The sequence below is a fragment of the Monodon monoceros genome, unplaced genomic scaffold, assembly GCF_005190385.1.
Source record: "Monodon monoceros isolate NGI ecotype Baffin Bay Population unplaced genomic scaffold, NGI_Narwhal_1 Super_Scaffold_20, whole genome shotgun sequence".
Taxonomy (NCBI): Eukaryota; Metazoa; Chordata; class Mammalia; order Artiodactyla; family Monodontidae; genus Monodon; species Monodon monoceros.
Genome location: NW_021703777.1, coordinates 34,807,824 through 34,819,139, shown reverse-complemented (window position 1 = coordinate 34,819,139; position 11,316 = coordinate 34,807,824). Strand labels below are relative to the sequence as shown.

At 44.2% G+C, this 11,316-nt stretch overlaps 1 pseudogene; it reads right to left on the bottom strand.

Annotated features, from left to right (window-relative positions):
* Window positions 1-5,539: 5,539 nt before the first annotated feature.
* LOC114902232 lies at window positions 5,540-6,398 on the bottom strand (annotated as a pseudogene).
* Between the last annotated feature and the right edge of the window lie 4,918 nt (window positions 6,399-11,316).

The following is an 11,316-nucleotide window of genomic DNA, read 5'->3' as shown; positions in this document are numbered from 1 at the left end:
GGACAGATACCTGGAGTCACTTCCGTCCACAGCTTATTGACAAGACCTCGGCGCTTAGCCTCGTTGAACCAGAGAATTTGGTGAGCAACACTGTCACCACCTTAGTCTTTGCTTCTGGCCACCAACATACCTTTGCTCTTCTTTTTCCAAATATAGATTTCACCTAGCTCCTCCACAGGGGAGGCAGTAAAAGTCACAGCAAATCAAGGCTTTGAGCTTCAGGTTTGGGATTTTTGAGGAGTCCCATGATAGCCTCTGTATGAGGCCTGCATATGGTCACTCTAGCTCCAGAAACTTGTGAACTAAAAAGAGAGGTTCTTTGCATCCCTCACACCCAACATACAGTGACAGAACAGAGTTAACACTCCATTCAGAATGGTAAGGAGTAAGAGGTGCCCAGCATTCACTGATCTGCAGCAATTCTGAAATCTTGCTGAACAGATATTTTATAGGCCTCCTCTTCAGGGGATGACGAATGTTCCTGGATTCAGAATTGATTCTACGCTCTGGGAAGCACTTCCTTCCTCATTGTTCCCCGTGGCCATGGCCTTGCCTTCTTGAACGTCTCTCTCATTCACTCAAGACCTAGGTTGACAGAGGCCCCAGGTCACTGCAGCAGTGGGTAAGAGAGACCCAAGAACCAAGAACAGACTTGCCTTAGGCTGCAGGTGACACGTCAGCCCTGCTCACAATTCACTGGGCAGGACTAGGCACATGGCCTTGCCTAACTGAACAGGATGCAGGAAATACTGGGGGGCAAGTAGAATTTTGGCCTCTGCCACAGGGCCATGCAGACAAATCCACCACTCATTTAGCAGTTGGAAGGAAGGTGTTAATTTCACATAGTTCTACCCTTACAGCAATTTGTGATTATGATACAGGGTTTCAAAGGTCCGAACTATCCTGGTCATGGTCTCAACATGCTCAGATTTTATCTGATGAGGAGTCTAGAGTTGAGTGTTGTTGAGAAGGACTCTCCTTTCATTTGGTTAAAGTTTCTATGTTGAAGGACCCCTACTGGAATGAGACTCTTGGCCTCTAGTCCATCCCTCACTCACTCTTTCCTACAGAGAAGCCAGCCACTCACTTGTTAGGTGATGACTGGTGAGCTAATTGGGTGGAACAAATCTATTAATATAAAAGGACAGTAATCTTCCCTTACCCTCCCTTCCCTGCCCCAGGCAGGGCAGCTCCAGACTCTCCCCCAGTCACTGAGGGAGGCTTTGTGTGTGTGGGCGGTGCTGGGATGCAGGAAGGGCTTGTAGGGTACAGTATTAATAGGCTCTTTTGTCCACACATCTAAGGTCACTTTCTCCAATCAGTTTATCAGTAATAAAGCTGACAGTTTAACCTGTTGGTCTCCTGTGTCTTATTTTTTGGCTGGTTCTGAACTCAGGAATGGAAGAATCCCTAAAACCTTTAAGAGATATAAATAATATGTTAGGTGTAGTGCTTTTTTTTTTTTTTTCAAAAGTGAAATGGGACCAGCACCTCTTGCATTCTGAATATTGTACTTCTCTTATCTCTAGGATGATACTTACCTTTTTTGGAGGTTATGTTGCATTGTTGCCTCCCATAAATTTGGCATAAATGTAAACTCCGAACTAAGGGTTTTGATTTGGTTTGAAACTACAGGTTAGAGCAGACAAGAACATGGGGGATATGAGAGCTGAGCGTTAAGCAGATCGGACTGTGAACAACAAGACCAAATTTTTTTAGGTAACGAAAATCAGAAAGGGAGAAGACTGGGCAGTTGATTTTAATGAAATAATGAACATATTTGAACTTTGTTTTCCCTCATTGACAAAATCAGACATTACTATGGAAGGAATAGCCAATGTCAACTCACATCTTGATTTTCAATTCTTCACATAAACAAAGATAAACTTGTGGAAGGGGAACTATGAACTTCGATATTCATATTTTATTTATACAACCTCTGAAATCTTTCAACAATTTGGTGTTGTGGGAGAGTAAAAACCCATCATTTGTTCCAACATACGACTCAACTTGTCTTTTCAAAATTCTCATGAGGATTGTCTTCTGTGGTCAGGATTGGATGGCATTTGGGGTGTCTGCCTCAGGAAAGTCTGACAGAATAATGCTGACTTTCAGGCCTCACTTTATGTCTGCACTACTTCCTGCTTTTGCTGTTCTTAGGTAAATATCATTCTAGGTACTTATGAATGTTCTGATTCTGTATTTCTTTCTACTAGACAGCCAACTCAGTTATAACTTGAGTTTGTAGCACAGTGTAGTACATACCTTTAGTTTCATGTGATTAATTTAAATCATTGCAAATTCCCTGAGAATCAGTGTTTTTAAAAACAGAGCAAAACTTAGTTGGGTTAAGGGTCCTCAGTGCAACCCAGGCAGATATTGAAATATTCTGCAATGGCTGAGAAAAGAAAAATCACCTTATGAAGCTTCTAGGAAATGTTTATGATGCCAGGGGCCACAAGGCTGGTTTTGTATTGCTCTACTTTTTTTCTGCCTCTTCTAGTTTTTAAACTATCTTAGCTCTTTTTCCCCTTTTCCTTCCTTTTCCTTTTTCCATTCTTCTCTTTTGATGTTTCATTCATCAGTTACCAAATGCTCATCCTGTGGTCTCTCCCAGAGAGCCAAATAGCATATCTCCATGGTCCATGGCCATGGCCATGGTCATCATCATTACATCACTAGCGTCCTCACCACTACTGAGCATGTATTTGTGCCACACTCTGTGCCAGGCACTTTGAAATGCCATATTTTGAAACCCCACTGCAGCACTGAAAGAAGTGTCGCAGCATTTCTATTTAACAGATGAAGAAACAGATGCAGAACTTAAATTCCTTACCTCATGCAGCTGGTAAATAAATGGCAGACCAACATTAAAACTCCTAATTGCTTGACCCTGAGCCTGTCCTGTTACCTCATTTCTCTAGCATGACCCAGAAGGAGTTGTATTCTTCTTGATTAAACATATTGTTTTATTCTTTTGATTACTTCACATATGCTGATTGCTATGCTTAGGGTTTCTGGGGAGTATTTATTACCTACTCTGAAAGAAACTCTTTAAAGATAATTTTAAAACATTTTGCAAATAAATACAATAAGGTCCTGTTTTATAGTTTCTTGCTACATGGAATTAGTATGAATCAGTTCGTTCCATCAAGTACCCTGTGGACATGGTGATGTTTGGCCCTGACATGAATGCCGTAGAGAGATGCATTTCAGGATTTACTAGGACATGTCAGTAACTGACAGCAAAGCAGGGCCAGTGAGGAAAGTAGAGCTTGGCACCACTACTGCCCCCTATTGCCCCCTTCCTCTGAGGAGGCAGGGATTCCTGGGCAGCTGACCAACTGCAGGCTCTGGTTGCAGAAGTTGTCTGTCTTGAGATTGTCGTCAGGACAAGCTACAGCAGGAGTGGATGGGAGGGTATAAAATGAAATGCTAAGGGCCCTAAAATCCAGTAGAAATTGATGTAGACCACACTTCAATAATAGGATGAAGGGATCAAGACCCTTAGTGTTAAGGCTGCTTTCCACGCAGAGAGAGGCTTCTGCTCGTGGACAAAGTTCCCAGTCGGTTTACAATTCTAGGAGGAAAGCTGGCAAAGGGGGCACCTCCGATGCACATATTAAATGAATTAATGTGTGTAATGCATTTTGAAAACTGCCTGGCATGTAGCAAGTGCTCAAGAATGTAATTATTCCTATTATTAATCAACGATGTGTTATTATTACTCAAAGATATGTTATTTTTATTACTACTGCTGTTATTGCAAGGTAGGTTATGAGATTTGGTACTGAAAAACTGGGACCATGGAAGAAACCCGGGTAAAAGACCCACAGGTGGGACCAGTGCTTGGAAATGAGGTGAAAGCCTAGTTATCAGAACTGCAATGGTGTAACATCGAGATGGAGATAAGACTCTTGGAGCTGTTTAAATATCCCTCTGTTAGATCAGGATCAGTCCAGGCAGCTGAAGTTGACTTGAGTCTGATGGTGGTACCAGTGGGCAGAAAAGGGAAAAAGATGGGGGCCTCATGCAAAAGGGTCTTCTTCCTTTTGTTTTATTTTATTGTAGAGTGTCTAGTTTATTATGAAAGGGTTCTCCCAGTATGTACACAGGAACCCAACTATAAGTTTATCCTGCCCACCCCACCCCCACCGGCATACCAGCAGCAACAGGGTTCCTTCGTGGTACCTAGAAGAACCGGAGAACTGCTGGGGTGAAAACATCATCGATGTTTTAAAGTACCTGTGAAACAGATGCAATGTTTAAAGTGTTTTTAAAGTACCCTGTGTTGTGTACTTTACACACTCTGAGGCAGTGTGATAAGGCTCTCAACACAGCAGCCTATCCAGGTAAGGTCATCCACCAGATGCCTTCTTCCAGGGCTAAGAGAGACTCTCACTACACACGAGGATACTGAGACCCAAACTCCAAAAGCCAGAGCTAGGGTCCAGGGCACTGGTTCTTCTACAGCACCAGCGAGACACATCAGAATGACTGGGAAGCTTTCAACACTACACCTACAGGGCCCCACTTGGAGTCAGAGGGTTTGGAGACACCGTGACCAGGTGCAGAGGAGTGAATGCTCAGAGAGCAGGGATGCAGGGTGTCGTTATTCCTTGCCCTCCTTTTTTCACAGTTGTATATAACCAGATACATACAAAAACATACAGTTCACTTTTATTTATAATCAAATGGGCACTATGCTTTCAAGTGCCTAATTCCCACTTTAAAACTTCATGCTGTGGCACAGGGATATCGGCTTGGTGCTTTGTGACCGCCTGGAGGGGTGGGATAGGGAGGGTGGGAGGGAGGGAGACGCAAGAGGGAAGAGATATGGGAACATATGTATATGTATAACTGATTCACTTTGTTATAAAGCAGAAACTAACACACCATTGTAAAGCAATTATACCCCAATAAAGATGTTAAAAAAATAAATAAAATCAACTATATTTCAATAAAAAATAAAATAAAATTCTTAAAAAAAAAAAAAACTTCATGCTGGATGCTGGTGGCAAGCCAAGATACTACATTTTTATGCATTAAATCCCACACTGGGCTTCAGGAGGTAGACTATAAGAGAAAATAATTCACCGTCATCCCCCTTTGCCATGAGACCGGTAGCTCTGTTCTGCCAGGTATTGCTAAGAGAAGGCAGCAAATTGGTGGGCAAAACTCTTGTGGGAGAGACGCCTGGCTGGCTGAAATGCCAGACCCCACCCCAGAGGGAAACTGGCCCCTTTTAATCTAGAGTTATTCTTGGACCAGCATGGACAGCACCTAACCAACCATCTGCTACAATGAAAAGCATTAACTGACACCCATCCCTAGAAGCAAAATCAGGTGGGGGTGAAAGTTTTCTTTGCAAAACAAACATGGCCGTGTATACAGCTTATCCTCCAGCAAGGCTAAGTTGAGGGGACTTGAGTATCAAGGATAAGGAATTTAAGCCATTGATCAGGGTGCCACTGGGACTAGAAAAAGAGGTGTTACTATAAATTCCCTACAACAAAAAGAGGTCTAGAGCTTGATAAGTTTACGACAAAGGTCTCCTTTTGCTTGACATCTCAGCCAGTTCTTCCCTGATGTGCTGCAGAGAAACCTCATCTCTTTTCAGCTTTGCTCGCTTCAGTGCTTCCTGGTAGATCTCTTCTGCTTGTGCATATCGTTCTCTGTGCATCAGGATCGCAGCCAGATTCCTGAGCAGCACGTGGAGCTCAGGGTGCCCCACCTGTCTCGCCAGGTCTGATTCCCTCTGCGCGTGAACACAGGCCTCATCGGAGCGGCCCTGTGCATCCAGGGTGGTGGCCAGGTCACTCAGCAGCACGATGGTCTGTGGGTGTCTTTCTCCTAGTATTTCTTCAGAAATCTGCAAAGCTTTTTCATTCATCCTTTGTGCCTGTGATGGCTGCTTGGAGAACAGAAGGTAGCGGGCATGGGTGTCTAGGCACGTGCCCAAGAGGAGGTGGGTGTTGGCTTTCTCTTCCACTGACAAAGTGTCTTCTGATAATTCCTTTTCTCTTTCAATTTTTTCCTCTAGAGTTGAAATGCAGAATTCATAACCAACAAGAGTCAATTCCTGTCTATTCTGAGCAGCATAAATAGTGGCCAGCTTTAGAGAGATTTCTATTATTGCGTTGTCTTCCTGTTCCATGGCCCTTCCAAGCATTGTTGGTTTAAAAAGTTTTCCCACCCAATCGTAAGTGTAAGTGATGGCCTTCTTGTTATCACTCTTATAGGCAAGATGAAGAGCATCACGCAAAATTAGCTCTGCCTCTGCTGGCTCATCTTTCATGATGCACAACTGCCAGCAGTGGCAGCAGGCCCGGGCCCCGGCCATGCGGCGCCCCTCGGCACGGCAGCACGTACACCGCGGGCGCCGGGCCTCCTGCCGGCCCCGGCCCCGCCGCCCCGCCGCAGCCGGTAACAAAAGGGTCTTCTTTAGTAATATTTTTAGTGTCAACTATAGCAGTATTTGAATAACTTAAAATGATCTAAAATAATTATTCGTATTTTTTCTACTCATTTCTGTGTTTAATCAGCAACGATTTAATATTAAGGCCAGAATGATACAATGAAAAAGAGCAATAAAACCATAATGAATTTATACTTCAAGATTTGTGAGGTTAGTGTCCAACCTCCACTGTGAAAACTTGGTGTTTCTGAAATGTCATCAGCTAAACATCCATGTGGCGAGTACAGTGGTGGAAGATGGTGGGACACGGGGTTACTGGGCATGGGTGTCTGTCCTCAGGTATCTGTTGGAAGGATGATGATGTGAGAGAGGAAGGTGCATGGTGTCAGGTGAGCAGCCTCCCCTTGAACAAAGGTGTCCCAACATTGACCCACAAATACAATCAGAGCCTGATCAACAGGAAGCAATCCATCTGACACATTTAGAAAACTTACGGGGAAGAAAACACTGATGAAATAATAGACACGGGGCTTCCCTGGTGGCGCAGTGGTTGAGAGTCTGCCTGCTGATGCAGGGGACACGGGTTCGTGCCCCGGTCCGGGAAGATCCCACATGCCGCGGAGCGGCTAGGCCCGTGAGCCATGACCACTGAGCCTGCACGTCTGGAGCCTGTGCTCCGCAACGGGAGAGACCACAACAGTGAGAGGCCCGCGTACCGCAAAAAAAAGACACAAATAAACCTGCCCTTTTTACTATATAAACACTTAAAATGTACCTACTGCAATTGCTATAGAACTAGAAGAAATACAGTCTTTTTCTCATATTTCTTTCCTATATGATTTTTCAGAATTAAACTGTAACTGGCTCTGTGTCTTAAAATTGATCTGTCTGAAAACCTATTCATGGACTTAAAAAAACTGACTAGTGAATAATGAATTTCTAAGGAATCACTAATTGATTACAATAAAACAAAGCATAACACATGTACAAAGTATGTAAACAATGATACAGTGACTTTTTGAATAGCTTAATCAGTGGATGAGTTAGTCAAATTTCATGAGTTTGAACATCATAATAATGCATTCTCCTTGTCTTGATTAGATGACTTACGATTTTCCAGTGAACGAACATTCTGGCTAAAACTGCTGTTTCTTCTCACATTTTACACTAATATTTATTCTAGAAATTCCTGAAAAATCAGCCCTGACACCACCACGCCCACTTCCATTCCTGCCCTTGCAATGAAACAGTCTACAAGCAGCTGGCCACAGTCATTTGCCCACAGCTACCCTCCAGAAACTTCCCTGCAGATTTTCCTTTGTGTTTATTTTAAACCTTAAATTTGAAGAGCAAGATGGTGAGGAAAACATATTGAGCCTGACCAGGGCTCTGTGCAGTTGTTGGAGTCCTGGCTCGTCTGGTCACGTGAAACACGGCTGTGGGATTTGGAGTCTGGTCAGAGAAGATTAAAGCGGCGGTGGTGCAGCATTCTTCACTTTAAACCTCAATATACTTCCCTGTGCACTAAATACACAGAGGTATTTCAAAGCCAACCGTGTGTGTGATTAAAGTAAGAAAGCGCCAGCTGTGTGTGTCCACCTCAAGGTCCGGCCACATGTGCTCTTTCAGTCTGCAGGAGGCACCGACAGACAGGCAGGGCTGACAGGCAGATGTGGAAAAGGGATTAGGTGCTGGAGTTTTGGCTGAGTCTTTCGCCAAGTGAATGGTCCTGCAGGCTCCTGCCCGCACAAACTTGGTCATGGTATCTCTTCTTCCTTTTATTCACCCACACAGAAATGAGAATGCGACCCCCTGGCAATCACAGCACGAGATAACATAAACTCTACCTTCGTATCTGGGGCAGCTGTGAGCCTCCATAGACTGTATGTGGCCTACCTGGACAGATTCTTTGGGATTATACCTAAACAAGGAAATGGAAAGGCAGAAAGTTATTTTTTCCCCACTTAGGAGTCACTTTCAAACCTGGTATCATTATTTTTGAGTTTTTGCAACATAAAACATGCACCCATTTCTTTCACATTTCTTCTTTTCTGTTTTCCTGATCACGTGTGTCTCAGGCACATTTTATCTGTCATGAGTCTCCATAACTTCCCTTCGCCCGTGTCTTTCTGTCTCTTCTGCCGCCTCTATCCTTACCCCCGGCACTCTCCCCCTCTGCCCCTCTGGCCCTCTCTGGGTCACGGCTGCATTTAGCCAAGATAGGGCTGAGGTCAAGCAGCCTAGGTGTCTCCTTCCTCCTCCTTCCCACAGGCCCTCCCTCTGGGAGGGGCCATCCTCAGTCTCAGCCTTTATCTGGCAGCTCGCCCTCTAGAGGACCCCATGGATCTTCTCACAACCTCTAACCCCAGTAACCCCAGCCCTGACCTGGGAGCCCAGATCCTAATTCTGGAATGTGTCTGGCTTATCTGCAATCAGGTCCCTGAGTGAAACAGAAATTTAGTAGAGAATTAAGTTGCTTCCTTCTCTATTGACAAATGAGAGACTGCAACCTGACTAACTTAACACTGGGAAAAATGAGCTCGAAAGAGAAAGCCCTGGGCTCTGCTCAGGAGACCTCACTGAATGATAGGTGGGGTGGGCTTGACACCTTCCGGAAGCTCAGTCTCCTCATATTAACTAGAAGACAGTATAGTTGTTATTAAGATATTTATTAAAGTTCTTTTCCTGATAATCCCATAAGCCTACAAATAGGAAATTCTCTATAGAATGTAAGGGAAGCTAAAAATGGAAGGCACACTAAAATCTTTAGGTTGTGGTATTATGTTTTGGTTAAAATGTACCACGGCTCAGACATAGCTTTGTAAGGGCCAATAAAATCTGGCCATAAAAAAGTTATGGCTCCTAAGTGTCAGTAACATGACTTCCTGAGCAAGACAAGCACTCAAGTCCTTAGACACACTCCCTCCACCACACACCCCTCACAGAGGGGATCTCAGGAATGTAAAGAAGCCCAGAGTCTGGTGTAGCAGCTTTATGGGGAGAGGAATCGGTGAAAACTGGTGCTATAATGAAGGCAAAGGGCAAGGCGGGGAGGTGGCAGACTGCGTACTGCAGCTGGTGTCAAATTGGGAGATGGTACTCTGGGTACAGCTCCGTGCTCCTGACACAGGAAGTATCTCTCTCTCCATCTCCATCTCCATCACTGTGTCAGCTATGCCCAGGAGCTGTTAGCACAGAGCCCTGAGAGGATCCTGTCCTGGAACCAGAGATGTGAGAGAAGAGGACAGGTAGGCAGATGGTGGTGCCACTTCTATCTTTGTCTACTCTCTATTATTAAATAGACCTGTTTCTTTTTCATTATTTAGGTTCTTGCATTAAGAACGCCCAATTCTTAGACAGAGCTGAAATGAGCTGTCTTTAAACTTCTCACCATAGCTTAGAGTGCATTTTAAAATAGTTTTCCTGTCACTTATCAGAATAGTGTTGAAGAAAAAATGAGATTATGAGATTAATGCGATTATAGCTACTGTGCTATTATATTGATACATGTGAGATCCTGATGACGTATATTTCCATATATGCATGTGTGCCCAGTAAGAGCTAAACAGTTAAGATGCTGTGGGTGGAAATTGTGCATAACTGTTTGGGAAAAAAGTATTTCTGAATTTTAACAGGGATACTATTGATTTTTTCTTGCAGTAGGTTGTTTTGCTAAAAGACAAAAGCAAGTACGTAACAGCAGCCAAGTGATAAAAAAGACACTCTGGCTCCAGCTGCTTTTGGTAATCTGCAGCCACAAATATTCTTCATGGTATAAATGCTCTTAGTAGAGTTCAGACAGATCATGCAAATTTTTAGTTTTAAAATATTGCCATTTATGTGAACTTGTGATGTTTTTTGAATGTCAGAATTTGTCATGGTCTTGCAACTCTTTTTTTCCCTTTCCTTTAAAGACCATCATTTTGGAGACAAGAAGGAGGCTAGAGGATGAGGGTCAGCCAGTGACTAATGTTGCAGGATGCGATATAACCCTAAACAACAGCAGCCCCCACTGCTATTCTGCAGCATTCGGTGCCTCATGTTTGCTGGAAGTCAAACGTCAGAGGAGGTTCCTCACACTCATTCTTTTCGTTTTTCTCAATACAATTCCATACTGCTGACGGTAGGTGAAAAGTTCTTGGCACAGGGCCTGGGTAAGCGCTCAACAAATGCTACGTGTTAAGTCTGCTTCTGGTTTATTCTGCACCCTTTGAACGGTGAGTTACAGGATGTGAGAGAGAGAGAGAGCATCACAGTCTGTCAGGAAAACAAGCCCCTCTGGGTGCCCAAGATCTAGAATAAATTAAGATGGGAGAGAACGAACTCAGGTTGCATGAGGGAATGAGGGCAAAGGACAAACATCCCTGTCCTCTTGCCCCATCCTGTTGGGTTTCTTTGGAATCCCCTTTGAGATAACCCCAGGCATTCCTGCCCTCTGAGCTCAAAGACCATCAGGGCCTGGATGGCAGGGTGGGCGGATGATGCAAATCACATGTGAAATAAGGGGCAGCAGAGTGGTGGACTTGGTACCAGGATGAGGCCTGGGATGTTTCACAGGTGTTTTTAAATCTGTTGGAGAGAGACTTTGGTAAGAGAAGTGACTGCTCTTCATCAGGTTTTTGCTGCAGATGAATTAGGTAGAAACTCTGCAGCCCAGTGGGGACTCTCACTGCAATCACCTCCTCAGGTGTCCACCCCTGCGAAGGCCCAGAGCACGGTGAGTCCGGGCAAGGGCACTGGTTCTGGGGAAGGACAGCTCTGGGTTCCAGTCCAGGCTCAGCCACTTAGAAACTGTGTGATGTTTGGCAAGTTATTTAATCTCTCAGGGACTTAGTTTCATAATCCAAAACCAAATAAAAATACCCCCTTTGCCTGGTTTTTATGAGGATTACTTGAGA